The following is a 9,843-nucleotide window of genomic DNA, read 5'->3' on the forward strand; positions in this document are numbered from 1 at the left end:
CTCCCTCCACAATGTCTATCAAGCATGAGATAAGGAGCATGTTGGAGGATTTCAATAGTGAAAATTTTCATAAATTTTCATTGAAAATGGATACTATAAAATAAAAAGAAAGCAAGAGGAAGAAAAAAGGGTAGTAGCTTTTCTTTCCCCTAGATGTACTAAAAGACATCCTAAGAATGAATTCCCACCAAATGTCATAGAAGTTTTCCTAGTCTATGAGAAGAATCATGCAATAGAAAAATGTCCCTCTCTTACAGGCCTAAAGTTTGTATACGAGGTAGGAGTAGAGAGTGGGTCAGAATATTTGTGCTTTTTTAACCAAAGGAAACCCCCAGAACCTCGACCATATCAGCAAGGCATGCAAGGTGCACATTATCATCACTACAATCCAAATTAGAGGACACCTTTCCAGCCTTGGTACCCTTCCACTTATCCACCATGGTCCACACCTCCTCCTCAGTCTTATACTCCTCAATATGCTCCTCAACATATCAACCCTCCTTTTCAGCTATATCCACCTCAATCTTCCTAATGGGGCAACCCCTCACAAGGGTGGAGGCATCAAACAAGCCAACCTCCTGCTTTACTACCTCCACCCCAACCTCAATCAAAGCTAGCTCATCATACCCCACCTAAGCAACCTCAAATTCCTGCTCAACCAAATAGGAACTCGAACAATAAGCAGGCATAATAGGGCTATAGTGGGGAAACATCCTATCCTGCTTATGTTATGGAAATACAAGAGATCAACCTTCAGTCTAGGAACACGACTATAAAAAATGGACATTTACCAAAACAACTTGTGCTGTATCCTCCTGCTCAAACTTCTATTGAAAATTATTTACCCATATGGTTAGAGGATGAGGAAGAGGATGAATTGTATCACCCCTACCTAGTCTGAACTCTAGATATTGTTATAGGAGGGGGATAGCTTGATTAAGAAGACCTTATTGACCATATCCTTCAGAATCAACCTCCCAGTCCCGTACTAGTTGATGAATTGATGAAGGAATTTGAGAGCAGTCTTTGAACTGACTTGTGCTTTATTGAATCTAGCCTAGGAAATGTAAATACTGTAGATATTGGCCCATCAAGAACTCTAAAGATCAACCCTTCTCTCTCGTCCAAACATGAAGAACAACTATGCAATGTACTAAGGCAACACCTAGATGCTTTTGCTTGGATTATAAAGAAATGAAAGGTGTGTATCCCTCAATTTGTACTCATCATATTTACATCAAAGAGGGATGCAAGCCCGTGCGCCAACCCCAGAGAATGATGAACCTAGCTCTTAAGGATATTGTGAAAGAAGAATTACAAAAACTATTGGATGCAAGGTTCATATACCCCATTTCAGATAGCGAGTGGGTGTCATCTCTTGTTCTAGTTCCCAAGAAGAATGGGAAGTGGAGAATCTGTCTTGACTGTCGGAAACTTAACAACTCTACAAAAAAGGGCCATTTTCCTTTTTCCTTCATTGACCGAGTCCTAGATGGCCTTGCAGGAAAAAAAGTATTCTCCTTCTTGGATGGATTTAGTAGATATAACTAGATTCAGATCAGCCCTGAAGACTAAGACAAGACCACATTTTCATGTCCTTGGGGTACCTTTTCTTATAGAGTTCTTCCATTCCGTTTATGTAATGCCCCTGCTACTTTTCAGAGGATTGTCCTAAGTATATTTGCTGAACTTGTTCATGACTCTATTGAAATATACATGGATGATTTCACTCCTTATGGACGTGACTTCCAAGAATATCTCTCCAATTTGTGCAAAGTCTTGAAGAAATGTATTGAAATGAATCTCTCATTGAGCCCTGAGAAATGTGAATTTTTGATGAATGAAAAGACTGTCCTTGGCCATTCTATATCCAAGGAAGGGATACAGGTTGCCCCAAACAAGATTGAAAATCATCAAAAGGGTCCCTATCCTTCAGAAACAAAGAGATGTCAGGAGTTTCATTGGATTAGATGGGTATTATAGGAGGTTCATTAAATATTTTATCAAACTGGCTTCACCCTTGTTTGGATTGTTGGTTAAATATTAAGATTTTTGTTGGAAAACCAACTGTCAAGAAGCTTTTGAAGTACTGAAAGAAAAGTTGACCACTGCACCCATCCTTAGGGGTCCCAACTAGGCAATACCTTTCCATATACACATAGATGCCTCAGATAAATTTGTAGGGGCTGCCTTAGGACAAGAACAATACAAATTACATTATGTTATCTATTTCATCAGCAAGAACTTTTCCAAAGCCAAGTTGAATTATACTATCACTGAAAAAGAACTCTTGGTTGTGGTGCATTCTTTGAATAAATTTAGGCATTATATCACTGGTTATCAAACTTTGGTTCACACTGATCATGCAACCATTAAATATTTAATGTATAAACCTGATGTCAATGTTAGCATAATTAGATGGTTATTATTGTAGCAGTTTAATTTGACTATTATTGATAAACTAGGGAAAGAGAATGAGGTTGCAGATTTCTTGTCGAGACTAACCCTGCCTGCAGTAAAGGAAGAAATGATAGATGATTAAATTCCAGATGAACATGTCTTTTCCATGTCGGTGTTTTCTCCTTGATTTGTTGATATAGCCAACTATTTGGTTGTTGTGAGTTCCCTCCCTAACCTATCCTCCAAGGAGAAAAACAAGATTGGCAAGAAGAGTGCCCCATTCACTTGGATTGGGGAAATCTTTTCATATTTGGTCCAGATCAAATCCTGAGAAGATGTGTGAGGGAATAAGAGGTCTTTTACATCCTCTTAGCATGCCATGATGGACCCTGTGGGGGCCACTTTTTTGCTAAGAGGAAAACTTTCAAAGTTCTACAATCAAGTTATTATTGGCCCATTGTACATCGGGATGCAAGGAGGTACACCACCTGGTGTGATCAGTGTCAAAAGATGGGTAAACAAACAACCAAGGATGAAATGCCCTTACAACCTTAAGTGAATCTAGAGTCATTTGACAAGTGGGGCATGGATTCTATTGATCCCCCATTTGGACATAAAATGTATATCATTGTTTTCACCTATTACTTAACCAAATGGGATGAAACAAAAGTAGTGAAGGAAGCAACTAAGCAAAATGTGGCTGAATTCTTGAGGGAGAACATATTCTACAAATTTTCTTTTCTAAGGGAATTAGTCACTGATCAAGAAGCACAATTTACATCAAGTTTTATTGAAGATCTCATGAAGAAACACCACATCAAGCATAGGACATCTACTACCTATCACCCTCAAGCAAATGGGCAAGTGGAAGTCACAAACAAATCATTGGAAGGCATTCTTACTAAGGTTGTTAGCAACAAAAAAAAATATTGGGCATATAGGCTTGTGGAAGCCACCTAGGCCTACAACACCACTTGTAAGACCACTATTGGATTCACTCCATTTGAGATGGTCTATGGGAAGAAGGCCCTGTTCAGTTATACTTGGATCTCATTATAGCACAATAAGAAAGGCCACTCCAACTCAATTGTCTAGATGAATTCATAATGCGATCTCTCTTTCACACTGAGGTAATCCAGCTACAAAGGAAGATTTGGCATGATGAGCACATTAGAGAAAATAATTTTCAAGAAGGATATTGGGCCTTGCTTTATGATTCCAGATTCAAGGATTTCAAGGGGAAGTTAATGACAAGATGGTTGGGTCCCTATCTAGTAGATAAGTGTCATGAGAATGGGTCTGTCCAAATTAGAAAAATTGATGAGGAAGGGACTCCCTTACTTGTCAATGGTCATAGATTGAAGTTGTACAAGAAACCTTTGTCCAAGGAATATTTTATCAGTTTAGTTAGCCGAGAGCTAAATGTGATTAGGAGGCTCATACCCCTCAAAACACCAAAGTTCAAAAAGGAAAAAATAAAAATAATAAGAGGGCCTAGGTGAAAACCTCCATGTGGCATCTAGGGCCAATTCCTGAGTTGAAAATATCTCCGAGGAAACCCAGGAGAAAAAAGAGAGAGAGAGAGAGAAAATAAAATATCTTCAGGCGAAAGCCTCCTTTGAGGCACCTAGGGCAAGCATGCAGATTGAAAACCTCTGCAGAAGCAGTCTACTTGTCTAAAAAAATGAATGAAAGAAAAATAAAAAACAAAGGAGAAAAGACAATAAAGGGAAGGAGTTGTTACACCACCCGTGCTAACATTTTTTCTTTGCAGGACTCAAAAAAGTTGACAGAATCATGGTTGCAGGGCATAATATACATGTTTATTCCTCCATTCTTCCATCTATACTTTTCATTTCCTCACTCTCCACTCACATACCTACCTCTCTCCATCATCTTGTCAAAAAAAAAAAACAAATTTTGTCTCCTCATTGTAATGTTACAAGAGTGAGATATGATGTGAAAAAGAGGCCAAAGGGTCATATTTTCATTAGGTAATGTTGAGGGATGTCCGCCACTATCCATTTCATCAGCTATCCACTCCATCTAGTCAAGGTTAGTTCAAATTTCCTCTCTATTATGCACCTAAAAAAACACAGAAAAGCCTTTGTTTTACATTCTTCCACCACCTACACCACTTCCTCATGATCCTAATTGTGTCCTCATTGTTGGGTCAAGAAAAATTTATGTTTTCTCCTTGGTAATCACTTTATTTCGCACTCATCCTCACATGATTATCTCTGTTTATGAATAAACGTAGAGGAAATAATAGCTAAAGTCGAGTAAAAGTAATCAGTAACAAATTAGACGAATCTAAGCAGGAAAAACTGATTTTTACTATCTTTATGTGCAGAAGTCACAAATTAAGCAATGGTTGCCCAATCAACAGAACAACAACATCTCACAACAGAAAGCGACAACGTTAGAGGCAAGGCGGGACAACAAAAGACTGGGAAAACCAATGGCTATTTTATGATAGAATCAGATCAAGTATAGCGAAATCCTCAGGATCCCCTGATCCTGAGGATTTGCTTTTATCTGTTTATTTTCTAAATGTAATATATAAGGCCAAAAGGCAAAACTGCACAGAGTTCAGAATTACACCATTTGTAACTATTCTTTTTGACATATAATATTGTTATTTTGAATGTTGTAACTTGGTTACTTACATTAATGAAGAAAGGTTGTGTTTAATTTGTCTTTATATTATGAGTACCTCTTGGCGGAAACTTTTGTCGACTTTGGGCCCGGTCAAGAGAAGATCTACTGCGTCACCTGTGTCATTATCTTTTCTATTTCACTCTTGATTGCTTATTAATGTTAAGTTAATATTACTTCTTATTATTGTAAATATTGATGATTCGGTTTGCATTTGTTGTTCCTTTGAGATTTAGATTGATCTGTGTGTTATATGTGAATAATACTTTCGATTGAATTGGTTATAATAGTTCTAGCTCAGATCGTCGTTCCTTTCAAATAATGTTATTTCAGAGATAGAATTAATTGCTTTATGCTTCTACAGTCATTTGCTATTAGATAACATTTGATATTACTGTATCGTTTGTTGTTCAATTCATAATTGTTGTTTGTTCTAAATTGTTGATCAGTTCAGATTTGTTGTTCAACCCAGAATTGTTGTTCAATTCGGAATTGCTATTCAATTCAGAATTGTTGTTTAATCTGAGACTGTTGTTCAACTCAAAATTGTTGTTTGATTTAGAATTGTTGTTCAATTCGGAATTGCTGCTTAATTAGGATTTGTTGTTTATTTAGGATTTGTTGTTCAAATACCATTACTGTTAATTATTACAGTTCTCTTTCATGAGTGAGCAAGTTAGCTTCAATTTTAGTTAAAACTGCCAAGTGTGATTCTTTACAAGTTGTATTTAGATTTGTTTTCTTCCATGATAGGTTAAGTAGGATTGTAGAGTGCGTTATGAAGTTCTTTCAAAATTGATTGGATTGAGTTTGAAGAAGATAGTCACTAGCAGTTGCAGTGATTTGTATTAGTTAACCTCTGAATTCACTGTATATATAGTGTTGACACTCTTGAAATAAAAATACTTGCCTCGGGTTGACAATTAATGTAGTAATTAACATTGTTTGTAAAAATACATCTTAGTGCACCAAAATTTTGGCGTCGTTGCCGGGGAGAGTGTTCCAAAGTGATTTCCTTTTTTTCTTGCTATAAAAGAATTGGGTTTTAAAAACGAGAGGTAAGAACCTACGTACCTAGCAAGTAAAGTGCTTGCTTACCAGCCCACTTTTCATCAAAAGCTTAGAGGTTAAATAGGAATTGGTTTTTATGAATGATTAGGAATAGAAAAATAGAAAAAGAACCGAACCCCCCTCCAAAATCCACAAAACCCAAGGGATCGGTGAACCTTGTGAGAACAACCCTTATAGACAAAATTGTGAGAAAATCAGAGTCTCAAGCATCAGTAAGATTCTGGGCTGTAACTGGAAAAAGTCCTATTATAATCCCTTAAATAGCAGGCTCACCATCTACAACTCATGCTGAGATTGAAAGCCAAATTGGAGGATCTGAACAAAGTCTTCAAGCTACAGTAAGCCTACATTTTGATCCTCTACAAGAGGGAAAATTCTCTAACTTAAGAGAAGGAGAAGGAGAAACCAGTGGAACTGCTAAGGCAGGACCTCAACTACCTAAATAAGGGTCTCATGTGATCCCAGATCTAAGCAGTGCTGCAAAGGCATCTCGTGTTATTAATCCCCCACTTACTCGAGAAACACCCCCTAAAATTCCTGAAGAGTATTGGCACATCTTTGACCAAATGGAAAACCAACCACATCAAGGTAAAACCTTGAGATTGGAATACCCATAGTCGACCAAGTGGCCAATGCCCCATGAAGGCTATTCCTCTGCAGAGCATCCCAAATTTTCATGGGATGATAATAGAGGATCCCGACGCCTTCCTGTTTGAATTTGACATCCTCTGTAGAGGGTATGACTACACCACTGATCCCGAAAAGCTAAAACTATTCCCTTCTACTCTGAAAGGAGTAGCTTTAAGATGGTTCATGGGTCTGGGTGGGCATACTATTAGATCTTGGGATGATATGAAAACTGCCTTCCTCACCAAATACCAGGACTTTTGTAAGACTAGGGAGCTAAAGGATGAAATCTTTAAGATGGCTGCAAAAGATAATGAAACTCTAGAAGAGGATGTTGAACGGTTTCATTATAACTTGCAGAGATCTCCACACACCACCCTACCAAAAGAAGTCCTAAGAGCTATCTTAATTAAAGGAATGAAAGAGGAATGGTTAGAAACTCTAAATTTAATGGGGAAAGGGGATATTTCTCAGGAATATTATGGTGTAATTGTTTGCTTTTGTATCAGGTGTTCGCGAGGAAGCTCATGCACAGGAGCAACAAATCGAGATCCCATGAGCAGGAGAAGCAAACCACACAGTGGAGGAGTAACATGAATGGAGATTGGAAACCTCCTAGAAGATTTCAAAACAGACATCCTAGGCACCCTCACAACACAGCTGGCCATCCTACAGGCTAAACAAAAACAAGCTTTAGCAGAACAAAACTTAGCCATTTTCCGTCCATGTTGTTGGAAGAAGCACAACCAACAAGAGTGTCCACTAGACATGGTTCAAACATGCACTATCTGTACCAAGGATTTCGCCACTGAACAATGTCCATCTCTCTCGGGGTTGAAAGCAGTGTTCAAGGAAGTAGAAGAAGAGACCGACCAGTATATCTAATGAACCAACGTCGACAGTGGCAAGCCAAATCTCTAGGTACGTCACAAGATGCATCCTAGTTCTTTCCTTTTTCACAATTTAATCAGCAGGAGAACCTTGGGGTGGCATGGCAAGGCCAATCACCCTACTCAAATTGGAAACCTCAGCCATTCCCTATGACACCATGGTCAACTCAATCCTTTTTGGGAAATGGCTGGCCAAATTCTCATTTTACTCTTGTTTGGCAAGGCAATCCCTATCAATCCAAGTGGTCTGCCTCCACTTCTCAAAACCTAAATTGGTCTACAAAATGGCAGCAACCTTTGGGAATATCCAACACTCCTATGGGGACAGGTCCCCAACCTCAACCCACATTGTCAGCTACTTATCTATTACAACAAAATCATCAACCTCTTCTACGCCTTCGATTACCAGCCCAACTGAATCCAAATCCCAATAATAGACTGGTCCAGCTGGTGCAAATTGTAGAAAGCTCAGACTATGAGATAGAGAAAAAAGAATGTAATGAACTTAGATTGAGGTCGGGTTGTATCATCACCCCCAAGGAAAATAGGGACCAACCATCAATTGAGATTGAAACACCACCTGTACATATACCACCACCAGTACATATACCAACACATGTAATTGATATTGAAATGAAACGAGGAGAAGAGACAGATCAACAGAAAGATCCAGAGGAACTCATAGTCTCTTCTCCTCCGTTCCCTGAAAGGATAACGATACCTACACTGATTGTGTACCCATATTTTGATCTTGTAGGGGAACTAAAAAATATCTGCATAAAAATTCTGCTCCTCCGGGCTATTCAGGACATTCCCATCTATGCTAAAACAATTAAAGAGTTATGTGTAAAGAAGCTTGTGAGGAAAGAAAAAACTTCACACACCATTCATGTTGTAGGAACCTTATCTGGTTTACTCTTGGGAGAGGAAACTCCGGTAAAGTATGAAGATCTTGGAAATCCCATAGTGACAGTTCAGATATATGGTCGCTCTTTTCCCAATGCGCTAGTTGATCTAGGTGCAACCATTAATATTTTAACAGCAGAAACCTATCAAGTACTTGGGATTACAGCCTTGGAACCAACCACCACTTTACTATAACTCGCTGATCGTTTGGTGGTAAGGCCAGAAGGAACTCTACAAGATATCATGGTCTCTATTGATTCATGGGAATATCCAGTAGATTTTCTTGTTATAAACCCCAAGAGTCGATTGGATGGGAACCCTATGATACTGGGTCGACCTTGGCTGGCGACAACTGATGCATATATAGGTTTCCAGAGGGGAAGCATGACTATTGCAAAGGGGGATGCTGTAAAAAATCTTGTTATATATCCCACTGCCAGACCAAGTCTTCCCCTTGTAAAAATATGTAAACAACCACCAGCATACCTAGAAGAAAGCATCCGTTCACCGCTCACAGTAGCAGAGGCACTAGAATTCAAAGATCAGACTGAAGATGATGTTATCAACAATTTTATCAATCAGCCAGCTGATGTAAGCAATGTAAAGTGTCAAATGCTGAAAGAAATCCTTGATAATGAAGCATCGGAAGATCCCTTGAAGGACACTGATGATCAACACATCCAGACGACTGTTGTTCATAACAGAAAGCTGGTGGAAATTGAACCAGGCAAAGTTTTGAACATTAATGATAGCTTGGACAGTGATCAGCAGCAAAAGCTCATTCAGATCTTGCAAAAATATAAAGGGGCTTTTGCCTAGGATTATCCCGATATGAAGGGTATAGACCCACAACTGTGTACTCATCACATCTATACCAAGAAGGATGCTCGACCTATCTGGCAGCCTCAGCGGAGATTGAATCCACACCTTAAGGATATTGTGAAAGAAGAATTACAGAAGCTGCTGGATGTGAATTTCATTTATCCTATTTCAGATAGAAAATGGGTCTCTCCATTGGTGGTCGTCCCCAAGAAAAATGGGAAATGGTGTATTTGTGTAGATCACTGGGAACTGAACAAGGCAACATAGAAAGATAATTTCCCTCTCCCATCTATCGATCAAGTCCTGGATACTTTGGCAACGAAGAAATTCTTTTCCTTCCTAGATGAATTCAGTGGCTACAATCAGATTCAGATCGCCCCTAAAGACCAAGATAAAACAACCTTCACCAATCCTTGGGGTACGTTTGCTTATAGAGTATTACCATTCGACCTATGCAATGCCCCAGCCA

The sequence above is a fragment of the Pinus tabuliformis genome, chromosome 7 (assembly GCF_031772625.1).
Source record: "Pinus tabuliformis cultivar Carrire ecotype Pingquan chromosome 7, CPIR1, whole genome shotgun sequence".
NCBI lineage: Eukaryota > Viridiplantae > Streptophyta > Pinopsida > Pinales > Pinaceae > Pinus > Pinus tabuliformis.